The following is a 14,863-nucleotide window of genomic DNA, read 5'->3' on the forward strand; positions in this document are numbered from 1 at the left end:
ATAAATAAACACCAAGAGAAAAACTCAAGGTTACTGCTAGATGTTTTCTCTTTATTTTAGCAGTGTAGCTACATGTTAATTAGATATATTGCTAAACATTTAACTGTGTGGCAAAGCATGTGCATACTTCTACTTAAAAAAATCATACTCAGTAAAAGCAACAGTCTGAATCAGTCTAATTGAACCTGAGGTTTGGAGGGACCCTGCAGTGTTGTGACTTGGTGACTTGAGTCATCCAATTTACCTGTCAGCCAGGTGAGAACTAGCAAGACCCAGACACAGAAAGTCAACTCTGAGATATATGGTTTTGTGTAAAGATATAAACATGGTTTTCAGATGCTTTTCTGCACTCCTTGACGTCAGCAGGGCAGCAGAAGGTCTCTGTGGGAAACTGGAAAGACAAAAACTGCTCAAAAGCCAGTAAACCAATTTCATTTCCAGCTCTTCCTTTCACTCAGGAGATGAAGAATGGAATTCCTCAGCCACGTTGCTGAGGACTGGTGAATTGTTGACTGCAAAAGCAGAAAGAAAAGGAAAGCTGACCAATCCTCAAATCACCCTGACCCTCGAAGCCAGCCTGCTGCTTCATGGGCAATTTCACAACTGAGCCATGAATGATCCAAAAAGCCTTTAAAGATTCTCTCTGACTTGTTTTGCTTGTTCATGAGAATATGTTGCTCCTGGGAAGTGATGTGGCCAGCATGTTGTGAGTCATGAATTGCGCTGATTGCAAGCACAGCTGGGAATCCTCTTCAGCCATTCCCAATTGCTTCCTTTCTCTAGCCTATTTTATCATTTGATTTTTTACTGGCAGAAAAAAAAAAAAAAAAAAAAAAAAAAAAAGTTAAATTAAAAATAGGGCTTTGTTGCTTTTTCTGGCCCCAGCACTCCTTGGCAACTGATTTCACTCTCTCTTTCCCTTTCTTTTCCTTTTTTTTTTAAAATCTTCATTTATTCAGAGAACATCACACCACCCTTCTCTGTCCAGAAGGTCTCTCTCTCCGCTCATCCTTGCTGGCCTCTCTGCTCTCTGTGGTGACTCAGTGGCAGCAGGGTGCCCCCTTATTGCACCCACTTTGCCTTTCTCCTCTGTCTCCTGTCCTGTTCTTGTATGCCCACCCGTTCTGGATGGGGGCTCAGTACTAGAAATATTTTCAGTTAAGCCCTCTTATTGGCTTTCCTTAGAACTGGTAACTGAAATGCTGGCACTGTAACTCAGTAAAACCTTCATGTGTTCTTCTTTGCTCCTTTTTACACAAAAGCCCAGAAATTTTCCCTGCAGGCTCATAATTGTGCTGCCATTATAGGATAGCTCTTTTAAGCCAATCATCCGAAATGCCCATCTTTCTGTGCATTATTGTGTGTCAGAAAAAGCAAAGCTTCCTCTCTCCTTGCTGTGCAGACATCCCGATACAGAAATTAGCCTGCGCGAATCCATCTCCTCAAATCCCAAAATAAGAAGCGAGTCTCCTGCCAAAGTGAGTGCAAGTTGTCCCACTGGTTTCATGTGGCTTTGAGTCAGATCATGAGGGGGAAGCTCAGGTCTGTGCACTATTCAAGATCCACCTGAAACAAATTAATTGATGGGACCAGCGATGATGGACAGTAAAGCAGCAGCTACCTGCAGCATCCAGGTGGATTAATGCACCCTGCTCCCTGCCCCTCCGCCTGACGTGTCCCCGACAGCTCTCTGGCAAAAGGAGCCCTGTAGTAAGCACTCCCTTTCAGCTCAACAGTTATTTTGCCTGCAGCCCAAGCAATATTTGACACATATTGTATCCCCTTTCTGCTGCATCAGCAGTGTTGTGTAAACACGTTAGCTCATCAAGGCTTGAAATTCACAATTGCTTCCCCACTTGCAAAACTAACCACGTCCGATAGGCCCAGGGGATGAGGCAGTTATTCAGATTCAAGCTGGTCAAAGTAAGAGAAGTGGTTAATAAAGTTACTACTATCCTTTCCAATCCATCAGCTGCCTCCAATACTACAAAGTGCTGCTGATGTGGCAGGAATGAATGGCACTGCCTTTCAGCAGCCCTTTCCTCTTCCCTCAGAGGGGACTGAGCAGGCTGAAAAGACTGATGGGTTTTCTCTCCTGATGGTAACAGTGCTGGTTTCCGTTCTGATCAGTGCACACTGGAGGAAATAAAGCAAAATAACACAACCTGCAAGGCTTCCTTCGCTGGGAGCGACTGCTGGATCTAAGGCTTGGGTTCTGAAGGGCTAATTTCATCTGGAGCAGACAGAGGTGAAGTTGGGCAGAGAGGTGGAAGTAACCAGGGGAAGAAAGAGCAAAAGGTCTCTCAGCTCAGGGAATGTGCACAGAAATAAATCCATCCCTCCACATAGGTTTGTTGTCCAAGAGAGCCCACTCCAGCCAGACATCTACTAGTTTCTGAACGCTGAGGAATTAGAAGCAGCAAGAGCAGGCAGGAGATGTATTTACCATTCTGCTGTCTTAGATGTACTGCACCAGATACACCATTTCAAAATGCCTCCTAGCCCTGCTGGCAATGAGAGGATGGTTGCCTGAATTCAGCCCAGCTACCTGTAGGCACTGATCTCTTTCACTGTGCTGGGGGGGGACCAAAGAGAAACAGACTGATGTCACTAGAAGCCACGCTCAACCAGGAAGAGGTGCCCTCTGCCAGTACCTACCCGACCAAAGTTAGGTAGGGCATGCCCTAGATGTTACGCATGTATTTTGCCCTCTTCTTGTTTTCATATGTGAGGTCTCACACAGACTTTACCTGGCCTCACACATCTGAGACCAGCTGTGGTGCTGGCAGCAGCATCCCCTTTGCTCCCCTTCAGCATTGTAGTGGTTTACAGTGGTGGCCACTGTCAGTGCAGTGTACTTACCCTACAAGTTATTGCAACTTCCAGCCTTCCCTGCACACCTCTGAGCTGTTTCATAAAACAGGGCAAAATGAAACCCTTCCTGAAGGGCCTTTTCAGATAAAGAGGTCGGGTCTTAGTGGCAAATACACCTGGGATACATCACTCATTTTCCCAATACTATCCCTTCCTGTTGGTCTGGTGCTTCTGAAAGTGCACGGGGTATATTCATCCCATGCCTGGGGGAGTTCAGGGTGCATGAACTTGGGCTTTTGCTTTGAGGCAGAAGGAATAGGGAAACTTCTAACTTCTGGACTTTGGTCCTTTGGTTTCATCGTTATTTAATGTCATCATATGTTCTCTTTTATATCTGTCTGCCTAATAGCAATAGACTTACTTTTTGAAGCAATAAATGTCTTCATGCATGAGCCAAGAATACTGAATCCATCCCTCTATGCAGATCTGTCATCCAGCGAAGCCTGCTCCAGCCAGGCTCCCACCCATCACCAAATCAATGTGAAACAGTATCTTTATAAGATCCATCTGTTTCTTTCCTTTTATAATAGCTTAAGATCTGGTACTATGAGGCAATGAAGTTTAAACAGCCTGTCTGTTAATTGGTAGGTAGCTCTTTCACTTAGCCCTGGCCTTGACCCTACTACCTCAACCATCTCACATGCTACTGCCTAATAATTCCTCAGGGATGGAGACTGAGGCCACGCCTGGTCATTCCTTGCTATCAGAAAGCTTCACCACAGAAGAGTCCTGTGAGCCAGCTGGAAGGGGGAATTACACTATTTGATGATAAGACTGTGCATAGGTAAGCCATGTTTTTCAGGACCTCTTGCTATGCCTTCAACCTTCCACAGTAAAATACACGTGGTACAGAGTTTACAGACTTTGTGCTCTAAATGTTGTAGAAAGATATAAAATCAGTAAGGTCCTGGGGAACAGTAGTTTTACATTCATGTGTTCTTGCTTTTATTAGACATTACTATTTATGTCAGAATCTGCAAAGTATATGATTTCAGCAGAGGGTAGGTTTTGTACATGCCACAAAGAAATTGATGGCAAATGACTGAAACTCACAGTAAAATGTACAAGTAAATGGAAATTTTCCCAACACTAAACTTTACTAACTTTAACTATGAACATAGGTAGGATGGCAATAAAACCAGTGATTCAGAATAGCAGAATTATATCTGAACTGAATTTGACACATTTATTATAAAATTATTAACTCATCTGCTTTCTAGGGCAGCAGAGTCCATCTGAACTTGTCATCTTCTTCAGCCAAGGACATGAGCCAGTGGGAAAAAATGTGAGTACTCACATTGATTTTAATTAGCTTCGGGGTTTAACACCATGTTTTTTATGTTAACTGAAAGATACATGTTGTACTTAAATGCCCTTACAATAATGAATAATGGTTCTTCCAGTGAATTTGCTAAAAATACGCCAATATGTTTTTAAGGAAATAAATGCTACGTTGCTCTGGCACATACAGTGAGTTCCCTCTTCTCCTGGAAAATGGTCTGAAGCCTGAGAGTCAGAAAGTGACTGAAATGGACCTGAAATGGCTGCTCCAGGGCTCTTTACATAGTCACCATAAAGAAGCTGCATCATCACCAAGGACTGGGTACCCTACATTTTATAGTCAGACAATTACTAAGTATTCTGGGGTGCCTTTTCCTTCTAGCCCCTAACTTGGTGACTAAATTCTCCTGGAAAGCCATGGACTAGACTTATCCCACTGTGCAAGGTAATTTGTACTTGGGGATCTCAAAGTATGCTGCAGAAACATCAAGGGGCCAAGTTGATGAGAAAGAGAAACACTTTGCAGTGCAGTGGCAAATCCCAGATAAATGTACACAATGCTCCTCAATTCCAGGCTTATTCTTTCAGCTTCAGGATCAACTTTTGCTTTTAGAAATACTAAATTTTAAAACCTACTGAATCTTGGACGAACATTTGCAAAGAGAAGGGAGCATTTGTCCTTAAGTACCAAAGGCTTTTGAAAAGCTCTGTCACTTCTTTTGGTTGATGGAAAACAGCATTTGTGGAAGAAACACTATTCTCTAATGAGCTCCTGCTTTAATCCAGAGCACATCAGAGGCTAAATAAACTGCGTGGGTTCAGCCAAATGTGTGCACAGTTCACATAGGTCTTGCTCAAGCTAATGGATCATTGTTATGCCAGGATATAATGGATAAATTGGCAAGGGTCTGTCCCTTGCATGTTTGATGCAGTCTCTGGATGAACCTGTAAGGATACATTTGCTTGCATTCTATAGTATTCTTTCGTACAGTCAAACCTTGTTTTGTGTTCTCAAAATGGCATAAAAAGTTCCAGAAATAATTCAAAGTAATTAAAAATAAAAGGGCAGGAATCGGATGCCAGGGAGGGGAGCGTTTTCTCTTTTAGCCTCTTTTTGTGGATCCCGTTGTGCCAAGACAGAGAACAGTGAGATGTTCAAATATTAATAAAGTGGTAGCACAGCCAAATTAAAATGCCCCAATTCTCATAAGTAATGTTTCCAGCAGAGCACAAAAGAATAATCAGGCCCCCAAACTAGTGAAGGAGAATTTATGACCCGCCATCTGAGCTGCCAAGAACTCCCTCCACTCTGGCGCTCAGGATGGCATGGGAATCACTCTGCCTTTAAACTTCACCCAACTCTGTGCTACCCTGCCCCCTACTTCTTTAAAAACAAACAAACAAACAAACAAACAAAAAACAGTTAATTAAAGAAATTGTATCCTTCTTGAAAGGGCTCTTTAGGCAAACTATCCCAGGTGGAAGAACTTAGATGTTGACCTGCACATGTTGTATGTACCTACCCTGTATGTTGCAGACATACCTAGGGCTCTGCTCTAGGTCTGGACTGGTCTTGTGGTATGGTTCAGGGTAGACTTCTAGTCTCAGCTACTTGCCTGAGTATCATAAAACACTTTGTGGCTTGAACCACTCTAGGGAGCAGGGTTTTTCTGTTGGCATTTCTGGACTAGCCGTCTCTCATGTGGCTAGCCAAAATAGCAATGAACCTGGCATTGTTGTCAGAGTGGTTTCGCCCTGTCCCATGCTCCTTTGATATCCTCACCACAACACCATCAGGCTTTCATGTATCACCTGCTCTCGTTTTTTGTATATTTAAATTGTGAACTTTGTTTTCCTTGTGCATCAACAATGACAATACAGACTCATGTACAGTAAGCATTAAGATAGGTTTTCCCAATAAATCTGCAATTAGTTTCATGAGGAAATGAAACCCCAAATACTATCAGTGTGTTTTTAATGAAACTGTTCTCTGTGCTACTCCTCTCCACCTTCCACTGGTCAGGACACAAAAATAAACTGGGCTAACAGTCAGACTCACTTTATTCTGCATCTCTAATGAATTTGAAACATGACATTTTGTTTTACATTCTCTTCCTCTGTCATGTATTCTGGTTCACCTCAACTTCCTATGATGGCATTATGAAGTTTTATTTGAGTGCCTTTTATTATTGTATTTGGTAGTCAAATAAAACATTATCTTTCTAGACTGTTTTTCCCATTAAAAAAACTGTCCCACATACATTTCAGCATTGATTTTGTTCCAATCTCTGGCTGGATATAGAAATGTCTTCTAATACCAGGAGTCCTAAATGAAAATTTTAAGAGGCAGCACATACTGTTTTAACCCTACTCTATCCCTTGATAGACTTCTGTAACATCAGTCTGATCTCTGATATCACTCTAACCAAGGTAGTCTGCTTTCTCCCAGAATTTTTCCTAGTGCTCAAGATACGTATTATCTCTCACTTATCACTTTGCATTATTTAAACATCGGTAATTTGTGGTTCTTTATGCTTTGCAATCTTTTCATATAGAAAATTAAATAAATAAATAAAAAGGAATCAGAGGAAAAGGACATGAATCAGCTTCTAGAGATGTAGATTTAGTTTCCAGGGTTCTTCAATTCACCCTTATCAGTCATGGGTAGTGATCAAAGAATTAAATGCCTTCCCAGTTGAGAAAGGTTTAGAACAGTAAATAGCTTGATCATTCTGGGTCATTCTGACACAACATTCCCAGCCACTGATGTATCCCACATCCAAATGGTCACACTTCAGACACTTGTGAGTGATCTTACACAAATGTACTTACTTTCTCCCTTGAGGACTTCCCAGACCTCTAAGAGTGGGAATGCTCTACCTCTTGCATATTTGATCCTGGCCCTCTCCTATTGTGAAACCAAATTTCTGCAAGTGGAGCATAAAGACTGATGTCTTTGAGAGAGACTCTCTTTAAGTGTTTAAATGTATAGCTCTTAAAAACACGCACCCCTGCCATGGAAACTGGTAGGAGTCTGCTGAACATAGTCACACACAGACTCTCAGCTAACTAAACTGAATGTATCTTTCCTGTCTGCAATAGGTATTTATCTTCTGCTCATTTCTCCTCACTATAGAACACCAGACTCTACAAGTTTCACCATTACTTACTCTGGTCTCATTATGCCATATGCCTATATATATAAATATATACATAAGTTTATATATATAGTCAGTTTACAAAAGTCATGCACGTCTTGTAACTTCCCTCTGTATATGTTCTCAACACACCTTGTTATGTTGGGTACCAGGAGTAAACATGCTCTTTGTACAAAAAGAAAGAGTTTCAGCCCATACTTCTGTCCCTGCTGCGCTGAAGAGCAATACCCTATTGAAATGATATAAGAGGCTTGTTCTGGTTTGCATTTTCCAATTCAGGCAGACAGCTGTGGCAACTACATGATAGCACAATCAATGCTGACACAGCCATACATGGACAACATGTACAGAAATGTAAAAAGAAAGGTTCCTGGCCTAAGATTCCAGCCTAATTGAGCCAAACACAATAAACGTGATAATCATTCCTTCTCACAGTGAAGTGAACAATTCAATTTGGAAGGAAAGATGTGCCATTGCTATTCCCCAGTCCTGCTGTTATTTTATTTTATATGCACTGTTACTGCTCATCATAGAGATTTTCCGCATTCAGTTTGGAAGTACCTTTGCCAGAGAGTTCAAATTATGGTCTAAACTCGGGTTAATGGGGCTTCTGAGGGTTTGCCTACACGGGGAAGTTAGAGTGCTATAATGGAAGCTGTTAATTTCCATCACTAAGCCTTTCTGGACACCCTCGGCCAGGCACAAACCAGCACATGTTCACACGCTAGAGCCTGAGCTGGCCAGGCATGAGGGAGCTTTGGTCTGACAGCTGTAGAGCTGTGAAAGCACAGTGCTTCTCCCAGGCTCTGCTAAAAATCTGGCTGTGTCATCCCTGACTTGGCTCTTCCAGGCAAGAGGCTGTCACCTTCAGGGGAGAGCTGATGGGCCAGCCCCGGCGCATGGATGACAGTCCCTGCCACCCCTCCAGCGGCTTTGTGGCTGCTGACATGGAGAGCATAGCCACCCTGCTGCATCCGCACTCCCAGGCAGACAAGCCCACCACACACCAGACTTGCTGCAGAGCTCTCTGGGGAGGTCCTCTGAAAGTCTGCCATCCAACACTCTTTCCAGATGCTGCTGCCTTTGAACGATATTACAACTATTGCAAAATCACTGCTGCTGTTGCAAAAGTAAAAAGGAGCCAGTCCAGCGCACACTTTTTAAGTCGGTGATGTCAGCTACAATAAATGTATAAATAAATAAACAAACTACAAACTCTGGCGACCATGCTGCTGCATTGTACTTCTTGACACTACGACATGGAAGTGCTGCTATGTAATAAAGTTGTGCAGCAGTTTAGCTACTTCCTCTCACCTCCACTTAGCACCAAACAGTACCACTTCTGACTTTCTTGCAACATTGCACATCAGCCATTAGGTTAGAAGGGAAAGGTGATAAAAGACTTCTTTTCCCCACAAGAGACATGAACTAAAATTGTTAAAATTTTTGTGGTGCTTGTTTACTCTGCATCCTTGCCTTTACTTCTTGCTTTGAAGAAATAGCTTGATTTACATTGGACTGAAAAATGAGCACATTAGGTGGTTGCTATCATGGAAGATGCCATTGCTTACCTGCTGTCATCCAACCTCCCATCCACAGGGCAGACTTGCACATGCTGCTGTGGGGCCACACTCAACAGGCAACACACACTTGGGGTTGCTCTCTGGAGAAAAAAAAAAAAAAATAGAATGAGGCAGACACACAGAAAGTGTTTATCCTATCACCTAAGCAGAGGGGACCTGTTGTAAATGCATGGTTCTTTCTCAAGCACAAAGATGGACTCAGCTCTGGAGCCTAGCATGGTGGAAGAGAGCACTCATAGGGCTTTAGCATGGACCTAATATCCTGATGCAGCACAGACAAATCAGGCATAGTTGAGGACAGGCTAGCCCATGAGCAGATGACCTGAACTTAATCTCTTCCAAGCACAATACAAGCTTCAAATGGAATAGGTGCAATCAACACTGATGGAAATGCGTTTGAGTGCATGGCTCATTTCAATCTGTGCAGAAATACCCCTAGACACCATCTTTTTTGCCCCTTTATGTTTATTAACTACAATTAGGTAGTAATTTATATATCAGAGAGAAGTTATTTCAGAGCTCACAATGCTACTCACATAGAAAACACAAAGCAACCATTTTTGTTATATTAAGCTAAAAGAAAAAAAAAAAAAACACACATGAGAAACATGAGACAGTATTAGTGATTAAGACAACTATCTCCCATTTTTTTCAGGAAGACTGATATCTGCTGTGGAAAGAAATGACTGAATGAACTGCAGGTGTAGCAAGGTAGTTAAATCAATTGGGCCCAACAAATTGCAGTTTCTCTAAAGGAAGGTTAATAGTTGGCCTGGAAACCAGACACTAGAGAATAACAAGTGTATGTACATGTGTGACAAAGAGAAAAAAAAGACAGCATTACAGATCTTATTTTGTATATGTATGCTGTCTCTGATTCAACTGGCACAGAAAGTTCTACAAAAAGTACAGTGATACTAACAGATATACTTCCATTAAACTTTAGCCTTTTGTTTTATAAAGACAAAGGACATGACAAACTTCACTTTAAATAGAATCATAGAATCATTTAGGTTGGCAAAGACCTCCAAGATTCTGAATTTCAAACATTAACTGAGCATGGCTAAGTCTACCAGTAAACTATGGTAGGACCTCACTTAGCCTCGGTGAACTTCATACGGTTGACCTCAGCTCATCAATCCGGCCTATACAGATCCCTACCCTCAGGAACCTTCCTACCCTCAAGCAGATCAATGCTCCCACCTAACTTGGTGTTGTCTGCAAACTTTTTGAGGGTGCACTCAATCCCCTCATCCACATCATTGATAAAGATATTAAAGAGAACTGGCCCCAACACTGAGCCCTGGGGGGCACTAATAGTGACCGGCCTCCAACTGGATTTAACTCCATTCACCACAACTCTTTGTCTACACAACCCGAGTGGGTCACCTTGTCACTGAAGGCAATCAGGCTAGTCAAGCAGAACTCACCTTTCATAAACCCATGCCAACTGGGCCTGCTCACCTGGTTATCCTGTATGTGCTGCATGATGGCACTCAAGATATCTGTTCCACAGCCTTCCCCAGTACCAAGGTCAAACCAACAGGCCTGTAGTTGCCCAGGTCCTCCTCCACTGTAAAATGATCCATGATCAAAATAAACCCACCAAAGTTCTGCCAGTGACACCAGGTGTGGAGCCGGGTATTGATCTGCTGGCTCATCCTGTTTCGCACCTCATCATTCCCTGCAACTGGAGGCATAGAGGAAAATTCTACCTGTGCTCATGATCCCTTAGCCAATTGTCCCAGGGCCCTGAAGTCTCTATTGTTTGCCCATGAACTTCTTGTTGGAACTTCATCATGGCCTATGTGAACCAATAATGGGTAATAATTGGGCAGAAAGCTTTCTCTTCACATCTCTAAGCTGGGCCGCAAGAAGGCAGCAGACTGCCCTATGAAGTAGCACCATTCAGCATATTGGGCCTTCTGTTCCCTTCAGAAGGGCATCTAAAAATAGTTGCAGTCTTTGAGTAAAAGTGGAGAACCCATGCTAAAAACTGCATTTAGGTTAGGGATATGAAGAGTGATTACAATAAAAATAAATTCTACCTAAAAGAAGATGGCATAAATCCTTGTGTTTTCTCACTAGGAGACTTTGAGTGCATACACTTACACACACATGCCAACATCCTCCTTCTGGGTCAGGGTGAAGCCTTTTCTGCCTCTTCCCAGAGTCTCCCTTGACTGTAGTGCAACATGGGTCCCTCTGCCCCGAAAACCTACAGCAAAACTTACCCTATCATTGTCACGGACCTTGCTAACAGGAAGACATAAGGAAATAAAGTTTGACTATTTTCCTCCCCAAACCAGACTTAACGGAGTATGAATGCCTGCTGCACACATGAACAGGCTTCAGTTGTGGAACTAAACCAGAGCATCCCAGGTTCCTGGGTCCCTCCCACTGAAATGACTTGGCAATCAGGATATTCCTGCCTCCTCAAAGGTGGAAAAAATCTTGGCTTTGCTAAACTGAGTTAATCTTTCTCATTCCCATTTATTTCATGCAAGTTTTCATAGAGGAGATTTGGGTTTTAGGCATATATTGATAACACAGCTTTTATGTACTTTTTGTACCTTTGCCATTTAGACAAACTGAGAAGAAATACAGCATTTAGAATCACAAATGCTTTCTGCTTTACCTTTCCATTTTCATTGCTCAGGTGTCCAAAGGCTTTAAGGAGCATGCATTTCATGTGTCACAAGGAAAGATAGGATGTGAACTCAACTTCATCATCTCCTTTGTGTTTTGAGCTGATACTACGCTCACAGAAAAAGTCTCTCCATACAGCTGAGCTTTCGTCAAATCCTGCACAGGTTTTTTTTGTTGATGCTCTCAGCCCAAACAAATCATACTGCAATCCATCACAATTCACTGAATGTTTAGCATACTTGCCAGGTTGCTTCGTAGTTTTGCCATGCTTAGAGATGCTGATGAAAACTTGTTTTCATTCTGTCTGCTATCACAGGAATTGTATTTGTTAAGCTACACCTCTTTCACAGTTTGCATGGAGAAGGCAAAGAGAAAATCCTTTCTTCAGTCACTGACATTTCAGCTGTTTTGACTGCAGCAATTGAATCCGACAGACTTTCATTCTAAAATGCAAGTGAAAGTTTTGTTTGGCAGAGAAGGACACAGCCATTTTGAGACATGTGAGACCTGCTCCTTTTTAGTCACAATTTCACAAGCTGTGGATGCTCCAGTTTTCAAACATGCTTATTACAGTTAGCTCAGATCCCAAGTGCTCTGGCGTGTATAATTCCTGAGAAAGCAGTTCTTCTGCCAGATTAAGGGAACAGTTTGCTTTTGCCTCAGGCCATTAACATTTTAATAAAATGGTCGTCAACTGTGATAACAAATTATCTTTAGGGGACTTTATCTATTATTAACCTTATTAAGTAACAAGTTTATTTTTGCTGACATGTAGATTTTCCAATCCTCATCAAGACTGATTCCTTTTTTTCTTTTAATTTCATGTTCCACTATGTTGCGCTCCTTTGCTAAAAGTGTGTTTTGCAAGTTTGTTTGGATTGTTTTTGCACTGAATTTCAATGCCTTCCATCTCCTCAGAGTCAGGAAAAATACATGATCTCATCAGAAGTCGTTAGAAAAAGTTGTTTACTCCTGTATATCAGTCATTTTAGCTCAGGTAAACTTACAATTATTCACATCCTGGTTTCTCAGGCACTGGGTTATCTGAAAATTATTTCTGTCCCCTAAACTCAAAATCCAGAGAAGAACTAAAATTTGTTTAACAGAAGCTATAATTATCCAAGGTTTCAGATGTCTGCCAAGATACCAGGGTTACCATTATTCAGTGTAATTAATGCTTTCACCAATTTAGAAGACTGTACAAACATCATGGCCTCGTGCTACTAGACAATGAGCACTTTCTATGAGATGATGAATGCCTTTGCTTCTGATAGATTTATCAGTATCTTGCAGGTTCTGGATCCATGCTGGTCACGTATAGGAGAGGCTGAACCAGTTAAGAAAAACACAGCTTTCAGTCCCAACTCTCTCATAAACCAGCTGACTGAAAACCACAGTCTATTACTGGAAGTAAACACAACCTGATTTTTTTTTCTACTTTTTAATTTATTTAATTTTTAAGTTTTCAAGAGAGTCTTAATAAAGGTTCACTACATCCTTTCTTTCTGTATGCCTTCACAAATCCATGTTATTTCTAAGCTTGTAGCAAGATGCTCTGCGAGTTTTGCAAGGAAGTAAAGTCCAAATGTATTCATAGAATCATAGAATGGCTTGGGTTGGAAGGGACTTTAAAGACCATATGGTGCCAACCACCCTGCCAGGGGCAAGGACACCTCCCACCAGACCAGGCTGCCCAAAGCCCCATCGAGCCTGGCCTTGAACACCTCCAGGGATGGGGCATCCACAGCTTCTCTGGGCAACCTGTGCCAGTGCCCTGAGTAAAAAAATCTCCTCCTAACATCTAATCTAAATCTCCCCTTTAAAAAATAAAATAAAATAAAATAAAATAAAATAAAATAAAATAAAATAAAATAAATAATAAAAAAAAAAATTCCCCTTTGTCCTATCACTTTCTGTCCATGTAAAAGTTGTTCTCCATCCTTTTGCTAAGCACCCTTTAAGTACTGAAAGGCTGCAATGAGGTCACCCCAGAGCCTTCTCTTCTGCAGGCTGAACATCAACAGCTCTGTTAACTTTTCTTCACAGGAGAGGTGCTCCAGCCCACTGATTAATTTTGTGGCCCTCCTCTGGACCCACTGTAACAGCTCCACACCCTTCTTGTGCTGGGGGCCCCAGACCTGGATGGAGCACTCCAAGTGAGGCCTCACAATAGCAGAGCAGAGGGGGACAGTCACCTTCCTCCACTGCTGGCCACCCCTCTGGTGATACAGCCCAGGCTGCAGATGTCTTTTTGGGCTGCAAGCTCACGTTGCTGGCTCATGCCAAGCTTTTGGTCCACATGAACCCCCAAGTCCTTCTCTGCTGGGCTGCTTTCAGTGAGTTCTTCTCCCAGTCTCTCTTCATGCCTGGGATTGCCCCAACCCAGGTGCAGCACCTTGCACTTGGCCTTGTTGAACCTCATTAGGTTCACATGGGCCCAGTTCTCAAGCTTGTCCTGGATGCCATCCCTTCCTTCTGATGTATCAGCTGCACCACTCCACCTCTCCCAAGGTGGACCCCTGAGGGAAACCATTCATCACCAGCTTCCACCTGGATGTAGAGCCATTGACAACAGCTCTCTGGATGGGGCCATCCAGCCTATTCCTTATCCACCAAATAGCCCACCATTCCAATCTATATTTCTCCAATTGAGAAATCAGGATGTCGTGTGGGGCTGTGTCAAAGGCCTTACAGAAGTCCTGGTGGTCTTGATCAGTCTTCCCTTGTCGACTGATGCAGTCACTCTGTCACGGAAGGCCACAAGATTGGTCAGGCATGATTTGTCCTTGCTGAAGCCATGTTGGCTGTTCAGGATGTTTTTTCTGCATAGATGTCATATTATTTCTAGCTTCTTGACAGCTACTGCTTCTAATTGCAGCAAATGGGAAAAAAATTGATCTAGTCTGTGTCTTTACTGTAATCTCAGGTGTGACTTTGATGTAGTATGGAGATATTTCATCTAATTTTAAGTTAGTTTGTGCTGCTGGTGGGCTGGCTGCATCTGTGCCGGACGTCATCAGCAAGATTATTCCCTTCCTGGGCTGGGTTAGAACTAGCTGGATGCACCACGCTGGAGTCATGTCTGCTGCTTGGCAGATGCCTTGCTCTCCTGGGTGCAAATTTACACCATCAGTAGGAAGTCTCCACACCACATAAAGGAGCCTGCAGCATAAACTATGAAGGCCCTCTGTCACAGGTAACAAAAAAAAAAAAAAAAAAAAAAAAAAAAAAAGCAAATTAAATAAAAAATATGACACCACTTTAAATTTCTAATTAATTTATAAAAATAAACCAAGAAATAACAACAATGGAATGAAA

General features: G+C 42.3%; 1 long non-coding RNA gene across 2 annotated transcripts in view; it reads right to left on the minus strand.

Annotated features, from left to right (window-relative positions):
• LOC118162447 overlaps nucleotides 1–14,863 on the minus strand; it is a 67,308-nt gene that overhangs the window by 39,508 nt on the left and 12,937 nt on the right. Inside the window, exons 1-2 of one of the 2 annotated variants that reach the window (XR_004748457.1) lie at nucleotides 11,535–13,197; nucleotides 8,885–8,976 (exon numbers count right to left, since the gene is read on the minus strand). This is a non-coding gene — a long non-coding RNA (uncharacterized LOC118162447). Of the gene's footprint in view, nucleotides 1–8,884; nucleotides 8,977–11,534; nucleotides 13,198–14,863 lie in introns of those variants that run through there. The other variant, XR_004748458.1, reaches the window with a different exon arrangement.

Source organism: Oxyura jamaicensis, chromosome 2, assembly GCF_011077185.1.
Source record: "Oxyura jamaicensis isolate SHBP4307 breed ruddy duck chromosome 2, BPBGC_Ojam_1.0, whole genome shotgun sequence".
Lineage (NCBI taxonomy): Eukaryota > Metazoa > Chordata > Aves > Anseriformes > Anatidae > Oxyura > Oxyura jamaicensis.